Source organism: Dioscorea cayenensis, chromosome 10 (assembly GCF_009730915.1).
Source record: "Dioscorea cayenensis subsp. rotundata cultivar TDr96_F1 chromosome 10, TDr96_F1_v2_PseudoChromosome.rev07_lg8_w22 25.fasta, whole genome shotgun sequence".
NCBI lineage: Eukaryota > Viridiplantae > Streptophyta > Magnoliopsida > Dioscoreales > Dioscoreaceae > Dioscorea > Dioscorea cayenensis.
Window position 1 is genome coordinate 15,277,205 of NC_052480.1, and position 11,614 is coordinate 15,288,818.

General features: G+C 40.6%; 1 non-coding gene across 1 annotated transcript; it reads left to right on the top strand.

Annotated features, from left to right (window-relative positions):
• Positions 1-319: 319 nt before the first annotated feature.
• Positions 320-425, top strand: LOC120271347. Its single transcript, XR_005539960.1, has one exon. It is a non-coding gene; the product is annotated as a small nucleolar RNA R71 (small nucleolar RNA).
• The last annotated feature ends 11,189 nt before the right edge of the window (positions 426-11,614 follow it).

Below are 11,614 nucleotides of genomic sequence, written 5' to 3' on the forward strand. Positions count from 1 at the left end.
ATATGGCATATATGAACCCCCACGACCATCACAACTCGTGATTGCGGCCACAGTTAGAGAAGTCAATGTATCCAATTTCTTTCTCAATGCCTCTACTTGGGCTGCCAAAGATGTAACCACATCGATTTCATGGAGTCCAGCTACTTTATTCATCTCCTTTGTATTCCATTGGTAGCTATTCATGACCATTTCTTCTACCAACTGTCGGTCTTCATTAGGGGTCTTGCTACCCATTGTACCTCTTGTGGAGGCATCTATAAGTTATCTTGTACTTGGATTCAACCCATTGTAGAAAGTCTAAATGATCATCCATTCGTAAAATCTGTGTTGTGGACACTTCTGCAAGAGATCCTTGAATCACTTCCACGTCTAAACAAGGATTCAAGCTCCCTCTGAACAAATGATGATATCTCATTATGAAGTTTTGCCGACTTTCCTGGAGGGAAGTACCTTACAAGGAAAGCTTCAACCATTTTGTTCCAAGTCGTGATGGATGCTTTTGGCAAGGAATGAAGCCATTGCTTAGCTCTTTCTTTGAAAGAGAATGGAAAACCCCTAAATCTGATATCATCATCCAAAACACCGTTGATCTTCCGCATGTCACAAACCTACAAGAAGTTTTCGATGTGATTATTCGTATTCTCATTGGCCAAACAATTGAACTGCACTTACTGCTAAATCATTTGGATGAATACCGGCTTTAGCTCAAAATTTTGAGCTGTAAGAGAGGTCACATAGTACTTGATTGTGTACCGAAAACTGAGGGTCTGGCATAGTCAGAAAGTGTTCTCTATTGCACATTCTGCTATGCCATATTGTCTGATCCTTCAACTTCTATTTCAGCTTGATTGGACGGTTCTTGCACAGGCTCTTTACCCCTTCTTCTAAGTGTACATTCAAGTTCAGGATCACCGTTAATTAATATCGAAGTGTTCCCTCCGGTCATAACCTGGCGCTGCACTAAAAGAAAGAAAACAAATCCGAACGATGATTAAATAAGAAGATGTGAAACAGATTGAATGAATGAATAGCTAAGATAGCAAAATGCAAAGTATCTCTAAACGCCTACTCTCCGCAACGGCACCAAAAACTTAACAATGACGTTGTGTGTGACCGGCAAGTGCACGGGTTTGTCAAAGTAATAAATCCCAGGTGAGTGGGTATCATATCAACAGAGAGTAGGGAATAAAAACACTCAAGTTGCTACTTAACCAAGCGAAGATGAAACAATGATTGTGTTGATAAGATGTAATGTAAGCAAAGATAAAAGAAACAAGAAAGAGATGCACAAATAAGTGTGAGGAAAGACAATCGATATGAAGTGGGGTACTCGGATGTTGCTTCGCTTAGGATTATCCGTTAAAGTGCAAAACTAACTATTATGCTTCCTAACTAATACTCAATGGGTCCTAGACATCCTAAGATACACGGTCCCAAAAATAAGGTCAACTGTGACTAACTCTACACTATGCCCCAGTGGAGAAATCAGATAATCTCAATACCTCACACTATGTAAAGTTGTAAGACGTTGTAGCGATTCTAGTTGATAAACCCTATTCCTATATATAGACATAACCCTTTGGTCTAGGCGAAAGGCCCCTAGTCACAATTAAGCCCAAGATAATCAGGATTACTTCAACGCTTCACTCTGTTGCTTGCGCAACTAAGTCCCTGTAGAGTTTCTCTCTTAGTACTTCACACTATTATAACCGCAAAGAACTCTAGGAAATAGAGTTGGGATAAATCACACCGGAGGGGAAAGGGGACGCACCGCTATCTCTCGATCACCCTCTTGACCCTCTCCAATCTAGCTTTGCCTAATAATCATGTTATGTCACTCACTCACAAGGATTACCAAGATGAGCTCTCAACCCTAGTGTCACTCTAAAGGAGAAACATTCAACAAGCATTCAAGATTGGAACTCTATTAAAACATCAATTAAGGAAAGCATAATGAAAGGTTAATGAAACAAATACATCCTAGGGTATTGTTGTAGCCACTTCTTCTATCGCCATGCCACCACCACCAGCACCAGATTGTGATGAAGCAAATACATGGAGCTTGGACAAATATTGTTTACTTTTGCTTGCTTTGTTTTGTATTTTGATAAGTTGCCATGGTTCTACCCTACCGACTAGTGTTGTCGAACTTTAGTTTATTTTCATCTTTGTGTTTTTGTTGACTACTCTCTAGTTTTCCCCTTGTGCTTGTATTTTTAAATCTTTGTGTAATGATGATGTCCCCTTTTTGCCTCGCAGGGCATTAAGGGCATTTGGTGGGCTTTCCGGGTTTTAATTGAGGTCGGAAGGGACATGTATTGCTCACCACACATTCTCTCACGTCCTACCTCACGACGAGCACAAGTTGAACCGGGGAGTTCGTTTTCACCGTCCTTTATTATTTGCATTGCTTCATCTTGCATATTTTTCATGATTAGTGTACATTGAGGGCAATGTACAACACTAAGTGTGGGGATGGGTGTATTTCATGTTTTAGGATCATTTGCTACATGCTAGTGTTACCTATAATGGCTTTGTTCATTCTTGTAAGATTCTTTTAGCTTGGACTAATGATTGATGTGAGTTACTTGTTTCTATGCTTTATTGAATCCTGTTTTACCCCTAGTATTATCATGTGCATTGAATTTTTTGTCGATGCCCTAGGAATAGCCAATGTGACTACTCTCTAACTCTCTTGTATGCGTAACACACTACTTTGAGTACTTGGCCTTAGAACACTAAGTTCTTTCCTTCATTGGACTCTTAAGAACTTCTAAGTCTTGTTGAGCTAATCCTAATTTTGTGGCATGTAGTGTACTCTGAAGATGTGATCTAGGGTGAATGAAAAAAAAAATGAAAAAAAAATGAAAAAAAAAATAAGTCTATGTCAGTATTCCTCTGCTATTGAAGCATGAATGTGTCTATGTGGACTGTAATCTAGTAGTTGCATGGCTCTTGTGCCTAACCAGCATGTGCACCCTCCGGAAAGATTTCAAAATGATTTTCTTGCAGTCTACGTTAGTCGGACTCAAAAAAAAAAGAAATGAATGTTCAAATGAAAATAAAACCTAGTGATCTTTTTGAGTACCTACCAAAGGTTTTGAGTAGAAAGTGAACTTAGTTTCAAGGTATAGAATTAGAAGGATCTTATTTGGCCATTGAAGTAGCACTTAGTAGTTTAAGACTTAGTATTCTTTGTAAGTGGAGTGATTAGCATCTAGAGCTGTACTGATTGAAGTCCTTAGGCTAGACCAGATCAGGGCATATGAGATATATGATTCACTTACACGGCACAGACATATAAGGGGTGAGACAGGATATTTTTATTATGCTTATTGACTATGACTCAACATCTATGTATCATTGTCCATTGCTTTTGGAGTCTTATATTTACTTGATGCCAGAGGTAATGCATTTAGCCACTTCTCAGTCTCTTTGTTTTTCATGAGTTGTTTGCTTGGGGACAAGCAACGCTTAAGTGTGGGGATATTTGATAAGTTTCTAAATGTAGATGTTTTCATGTATATATCGTATTCACTTTGCATGTATTTTGTGAGGTTTGATGCCCGTTCTGTGCTTAATCGTCTATTATTTGCTTTGTAGGGCATAAGGAAGCCATGGAGAACAAAAAGATATCATTTGGGCGAAGAAAGAAGAAAACAAGAATTTCATACTACCCCCATTGATAAGTGCTTGTGCGATATGAATGCGAAGTGTTCATTCCTTACGTTTAGCATTACTTTTCTCAGGTTTTTACATTAATATGTGTGTTTTTATGTTACTTTTACGCAGGTAGGGCTGTGAGGCCGAGTATGAAGGAAATAGGCCAATGTGGATCATAATGCACTTATTTTGGAGGAGATCTTGCTAAAGTTCAAACACGAAGACATAGGACAAGTGTGAGATGCTAGAGTGTGTGCCAACCTCCTCGCATTCGAGTGAGCACATCCATTTGGAGGGGCACAAAGGTAGTCACACTCGAGCATTCCGTCTTATGCATACAAGAACAGGAGCTCCACCAACATATATATTATTGAAGAAGCAAGTGATTCATGACGTGAATGTGTGCCCGTTTCCGTTACCCCGATGAAAGTATGGAATTGGGAAGTTATTTAGGTTGAAGACTGTAGCAGAAAGATGCAGCAACACTGTAGCAAGTACTGTAGTAGCACTGATCACAGCCGGCCGAGAAACCAGAGAAACAGAGAATCCACACGGGCGTGTGGAAATTATCCACGCCCGTGTGGAAATTCCTCACGGGCGCGTGTATCGTCCACACCCGTGGAGTTGCCCGATTCCAGCCCTATTTAAAGCCGATTCAGCCCTGATTTTAGTATTCTTTTCTCCATCTTTTCCCCAACTTGCGAGAGGGCGTCGGCTAGGGTTTCGACGGGTATTGGACAAGGTTTTGTAGAGGTTCTACGGCTCCGACATCATGATCCCATTAGGAAGAAGGTTGGTAGGGAAGCTTCGATCGAGGCGTATCCTATACCGGACGAAGGAATCCTTGGACGACAAGTAGAGGACTTTCCACAAGACCATCGACACGACCATCGAGGATGTTTCTTTATGGATTCATTGCTTTTACATTCGATTTCTTTGATTGTACTTAGCTCCATGGAGAGCTAAACCCCTAGTGGGTACTTGGGTGATTGTGAACCATAGGATGTATTCGCTTCATTGAACTTCTTTATTATGCTTTCAATAAATTGATGTTTATTGTGAGTTCCAACCTTGAATGCTTGATTGTATGAACATTTCCCCTAGAGTGACACTAGGGTTGAGAGTTCTTGTTGGTAACCTTGTGAGTGAGTGACACACCATGAGCGTTAGACAAAGCTAGGTTGGAGAGGGTTGAGAGGGTGAGTCGAGAGGTACAGGAGCGTCCCCTTTCCCCTCCGACGTGATAGATTCTACCTCCGTTCCTCGAGTTCTTTGCGGCCATAATAGAGTGAATGGTCTAAGGGATGAACCTCCGCTGGGGCCTAGTTGCGCGTGCAATGGAGTGAAGCGTTGAGATGATCTTAGTATCTAGGGCTTATTTGTGGCTAGGGACCTTCCGCCTGGACCAAAGGGTTAGGTCTAAATCTAGGAAGAGATTTATCACTTGGAATCCCTAGAGCTCATTGCAACTCTATGCGAGTGCGAGGTGTTGAGATTGTTCGATTTCTCCTCCGGGACATGTATAGAGTTAGGCATAGTTGACCTTAGATTTGGGACTATGTATGTAAAGATTTCCACGACTCACCATTGCATTGATTAGGAAGCATAATAGAGAGTTCTTGCACTTGAAGCGCTTATCCTAGGTGAAGCATCATCCGAGTACCACATCTTTATCGATTGCCTTGCCTCCTCCTTACTTTTGCTCTCTTACTTGTTGCTTTTAATTTCTGAGAATTGAATCATTACCACACTTATCATTGTTGATACTCCACATAGCTAAGAATCGAATTAAGTGTCTTTACTCCCTACTCCCTTTGGATTCGACCCCGCTCACCAGGGATTATTACTTCGACAAACCCGTGCACTTGCGGGATATACGCAAAGGGACCTTGTCATCCATACTACCCAGTATGGGGACCGTATGCACTGTAGCAGCGGATTGTTTTGGAGTGTCTGCCCAGATTTTCATACTACCCAGTATGGGGGCCGTATGCACCCCGTATGGATCACAAATCTTGGGTTTTTGGGTGCTATATGACCCCCATACGACCCGTATGCCTTGGGGGGGGTATAAATACCAACTTTTAGGCCAGAAAAAGAGGACTTTTGGCTGGACCTTTTCTTGGCCGATTTTGGGGAGATCACTTGGGAGATTTTGGGCGACCTTGGGAAGGAGAAGAAGGGTAAGGAAGCTAGAAGATCATTCAAGCCCAAAGTCCAACACTCTCAAGGCAAGAAGGCAACATCATTCAAGGGGAGATTTACCACGATTTGAAGGAAGGAGACCCACGGCTAGAGGAAGCGTCATTTGGCACTCTTTTGGTGGGGAAAGCGTCATTCGGCACATTCTTCACCTCCTCCTTCAACATTTCATCTAGGGAGTGTCATTTATGCTTTTGTTTCATGTTTTGCTTGTTTGTATTGCTTATTGTGGGATGATGACACACTAGACCCCCAAGGCCACCGGGTGTTGGTGAACCTTGGGGGGTTTTATCATGTATGTTGGATGATAACTTGTTAATTCTATGCTTGGGTAATTTTGAGATCTAATTCATTGTTTTTATGCTAAGTGCTACACTAAGGAGAAATCCGTAGCTCTTTTATGAGTGATGCATGTAGATGTGACTTGCTCACATGTATTAGATCATGAATGGATTAGAAGGGGATACTTGTATCATCACGCGGAGAAATTGGGTGTTTGGTAGCCCTCCATGTAGGTTTAATCCGAAGAAGAATAGGTTTATTCCTAAGTGAGATTTCCTCGTACTTAATGCAATTGTAGGAATGTGGATTTGGAAGAAATTCCTATCTATGTTCGTATGGGATTAGGGTTCAATCGCCGAGAAATTAGGGTTGTTCTATTCTTGGAATCTCATGGTCCATTTTACCCTTGCAACTTTAAATCATCATCCATGTTGCATGATAACCCCTCAAGGGGATCCACATCCATAGGCCTTTGCATTATATTGAATTTCTTGCTTGCTCATTACTTGTGCTCTCTAATTTGTTCATAACCTTGTTTTAGTTTTAATTGCTTTTAATAGAGTAAAAATCCATCATTTGAGATCTTAGGCTAGATAATAGCTCGAGAAGGAGTAATAGGAGATCCTTAGCCTCGTGGAATACGATCCTCGTGTCTTCACACGAGGTATTACTTGGCGATCCCGTACACTTGCTGGGAAGCAATCAACATGATTATATTTAGATATTTCCATTAATAGCATGTGTTTGTGTTCTTTTATGTAATTAGGACATGTGAAAGGAATTTTTGAGAAAGAAGCTAAAGAAAGGGTTGTGGAGACATTTTTTAGATGATTTAGCAAGCTTCAAAAATGAACACTCGAGTTGGATCATGTACAAGCATACATGTGTGAAAGTAATAAAGTACCCAATTTGTCAGGCAGCAGAATCTACAGAGAATAGAAGTATTAGTAGTAACTACTTCTCAGTTATCTAGTCAGAATTAAGAATATGGTGAAATGAACTCAATCAGAAGAATATAAATGCGTCAAGCAGGCAAGGAAGAGTAGAAATGAGGGAAGTCTTAATGAATAAAGATGAGGTACCCAGGCAATACTCTACCTATGATCTAACATGACGTGCAAGATTTATCATGTGTTTCTAAACCGAGTTAAATGAGTCGAGGTAATCTAAGAATAATCGGTCCCTATCTTTAGGCCACTGATAGGAGTCCCCTACGACGTCCTTGTGGAGAAATCACTCAATCTCAACACCTCACACCATATATGACAACAATAAACTCTAGGAATTCCTATGAGTACATCCAATTCCTAAGGATAGACCTAACCCTACATCAAGGTAAAAGATCCCTAACCCCCTACAAAGACACGGGGGAGAAATATATCAATCTCACACCTCACACCAAATATGGTTGCATAAATCCAAGGGAATAAAGAGATAGAATGTACTAATCAGAGGAGAAAGGGGAAACTCAATTATCTCATAACTCACCCTCTCAACCCTCTTCAATCTTAGAGTTCTTGCCCTAATGGAGACCTCTCTCTCGCCAAGGCAAACAAATCATGCAAGTAAATCAACCACAAAGATTAATATGGCATGCAATCAATGAAAAAACAATATTAAAACTCAATTAAACTTGGATTTAATAGAAAACAGAAAGTAATTTAATACAAAGATAAGATCCTAGGGTTGACATACCCCTTGCTTGTGTGTACCGCAAATGCACGAGTTGTCAAAGTAATAAAGTACCCCGGTGAGTGGGTAATTTTATCCATAAGGAATAGTGCTTGGAAACACAAGTATTGTTGTTTACCTATAGTGAAAATGATTCAAAGGTTGTGTGAACAATATTGATGCAAGTAAAAATAAAGAAAAGAAGAAAGAGACGTAATAGAAATAAGGAGAGGCAATCGATAGAAAGAAGGGGCACCCGGACATTGCTCATCCTAGGACTATTGTTTCAAGTGCAACACTAATCATTATGTCTCCTAGCTGATGTTTAATGAGTCATGGAAATCGAAATACATATGGTCCCATACCTAAGTTCAATCATGACTAACCCTACACTATACCCCAGGGAAAGAAGTACTCTCGACGCCTCACACTATGCATGGTTGCTTAAAGCTTTAGGGACTCCAAGTGATAAACCCTATTCCCTATTATAGATCTAACCATTTGGTTCAGGTGAAAGACCCCTAGTCACAATTAAGGCCCAACACTAAGGATTACTACAATACTTCGCTCTATTGCTCGTGCAACTAAGCCCCAATGGAGTTTGTCTCTTAGCACTTCACTTTATCATGACCGCAAAAAACTCTTGGAACGTGGAGGTAGGATGAATGATAAGTTCTTGTGTATTAGTAATACGAAGTATTCTTTTCTTACAATGAGCATTACTTTTCTCAGATTTTATCACTTATACATATGTAGTTATGTTCTTCTGTGCATGTAGGGTTGTGGAGGCAAGTATGGAAAAAATAAGCCAAAGTAGATTGTGAATGCACTTTATTGATGAAATCTTGGAGTGAACAAACATGAAGACACAAGTTATGCTCAAAGATATGTGAATGTGTGCCAACCTGATAAGTGCTTGTGTGTTAAGAATGCGAAGTATTCTTTCCTTATAATGAGCATTACTTTTATCAAGTTTTAGCGCTAATACTTGTGCATTTGTGTTACTTTTATGTATGTAGGGTTGTGAAGCCAAATGTTAAATAAAAAAGCCAATGTAGATCGTGAATGCACTATTTGGTGAAATCTTAGAAGGAACAAACGTGAATACATAAGTCAGGCTCAAGATACGTGAATGTGTGCCAACCTTCATGAATTCAAGCAATCTCAATGACTCGGAGGAGAACAGAGGCAGTCACATTCGCGTATCTTGATTTGTGCATTGATAGCAAGATCTTTAGAAATGAGGCCATTTATTGAAGAAGCAACGTGATCTACGGCATAAACGTGCGCCCGTTTATGTTACTGATAAGTGCTTGTGTGATAAAGAATGCGAAAAATTCTTTCCTTATGTTGAGCATTACTTTTCTCAGGTTTTAAAGCTAATATATGTGTATTTATGTCACTTTCATGCAGGTAGGGTTGTGAGCTGATTATGAGAGAAAGAAGCCAATGTGGGTCATAATGCACCAATTTGGAGGAAATCTTGTTAAGGTTCAAATACGAAGACATAGGTCGGGTTCGAGATGCGGGAAAGTGTGCCAACCTCCTTGTATTGGAGTTAGCACAACTATTTTGAGGAGCACAATGGCAGTCATATTCAAGCATTCCGACTTGTGCATATTGAACAAGATCTCCACCAACATATCCGTTATTAAAGAAGCAAAGCAAACCACGACGTAAACGTGTGCCCGTTTGCATTACCTCAATGAAAGCATGGATTCAGGAGTATTTTCGGGCATCCACTGTAGCAGAGCACTGTAGTAAACACTATAGCAGAACTGTTCACAGCCGCCCGAAAAAACAGGAAAACAGAGAATCCGCAAGCCCCTCCGAAAAATCCATAGGGGCGTGTGGATTCCCGATTCCAGCCCTTTAAAAGCCGATTTCAGCATTCTTTTCTCGATCCTTTTCCCAACTTGAGAGAGGACTGCAGCTATGGTTTTGAGAGGTAATGGCTAGGGATTTTTAGAGGTTCTATGGCTCCAACATCGCACTCCGTTTGGAAGAAGGTTAGTGGGAGAGCGTTCGTCGACACCGATCCGGCGAGGTGTATCCTAGGCTAGATAAAGGGACCCTTGCGACAAGTAGAGGACTCTCCACAAGACCATCGCCATGACTATCAAGGGGCTTTCTATGGATTCTATGCTTTTACATTCGATTTCATTGATTGTATCTAGTTCCATGGAGAGCTAAACCCCCTAGTGAGTACTTGGGTATTTGTGAACCCTAGGATGTATTCGTTTCATTGAATCTCTTTATTATGGTTTCAATTAATTGATGTTTATTGTGAGTTCCAATCTTTAGTGCTTGATTGTATGAATACTCCCCTAGAGTGACACTAGAGTTGAGAGTTCTTGTTGGTAACTCTTGTGAGTGAGTGACACACAACGAGAGTTAGACAAAGCTAGGTTGGAGACGGTTGAGAGGGTGAGTTGAGAGGTAGTAGAGCATCCCCTTTCCCCTCCGGTGTGATTTATTCTACCTCCGTTTCCTTGAGTTCTTTGAGGTCATAGTAGAGTGAATGGACTAAAGGGATGACCTTCTGTTGGGGCTTAGTTGCGGGTGCAACGGAGTGAAGCGTAGAAGTGATCTTAGCATCTAGGGCTTAATTGTGGCTAGGGACCTTCCACTTGGACCAAAGGATTAGGTCTACATCTAGAAAGAGGATTTATCACTTGGAATCCCTAGAGCTCATTGTGATTCTATACGAGTGCGAGGTTGAGAGGTTATCCAATTTCTCCTCCGGGAAATGTATAGAGTTAGGCATGGTTGACCTTAGATTTGGGACTATGCATTAAAAACTCTCCATGACTCACTATAGCATTAGTTAGGAAGCATAATAGAGGGTTGTTGCACTTGAAACGATTGTCCTAGGCGGAACTATACCCGGGTACCCCATCTTTATCGATTGTCTTACCTTCTCCTTTACTTGTTCTCTTTTTCTTGTTGTTTTTACTTTTGTTATTTGATATCTTGTCACACATATCACTATTCATCTTTCATATACTTAAGAAACAATTTAAGTGTCTTTACTCCCTACTCTCTATGGATATAATACCCACTCATCTGAGATTATTACTTTGACTACCCCATGCACTTGCGGGACTTATGCAAAGGGCGTTCATCAAGTTTTTGGCGTCGTTGCAGGGAGTAGGCATTTATAGATACTTTGCACTTTGTTTTCTTAGCTATTCATTCATTTATTCTATTTCATATCTTCTTATTCTATCATCATTCTGATTTCTTTTTTTTTCTTTTTGGTGCAGCTCCAGGTTATGACCCGAGGAAACCCCTCAATATTGATTGAAGGAGACCCCAAGCTCAAACGTACACTTAGAAGAAAAGGGAAAGAACCTGATTAAGAATAGTCTAATCTAGATTATTTGGAAGTAGAAGAATTTGAAAACATGGCAAAACATAATGAGCAACAGCGGACATTTTCCGATTATGCCAGACCATCAGTATTGGGGACATAATCGAGCATTGTGCATCCCCGATTACAGCTCAGAACTTCGAGTTGAAGCTTGCATTCATCCAAATGTTGCAGCAATCCGTACAGTTCAACGGTTTTGCTGATGAGGATCCAAACAGTCATATAGAGAACTTTCTCGAGGTGTGTGATATGTTGAAGATAAACAGGGTGATGAATGATGCCATCAAGTTGAGAGCCTTCGCATTTTCCTTAAAAGGGAGAGTGAAGCAGTGGCTACACTCATTACCTAGAGCCTTGATTACCACAAGGGAGGAGATGGTAGAAGCTTTTCTTGCCCGTTATTTTCCTCCCGGAAAATCTGTA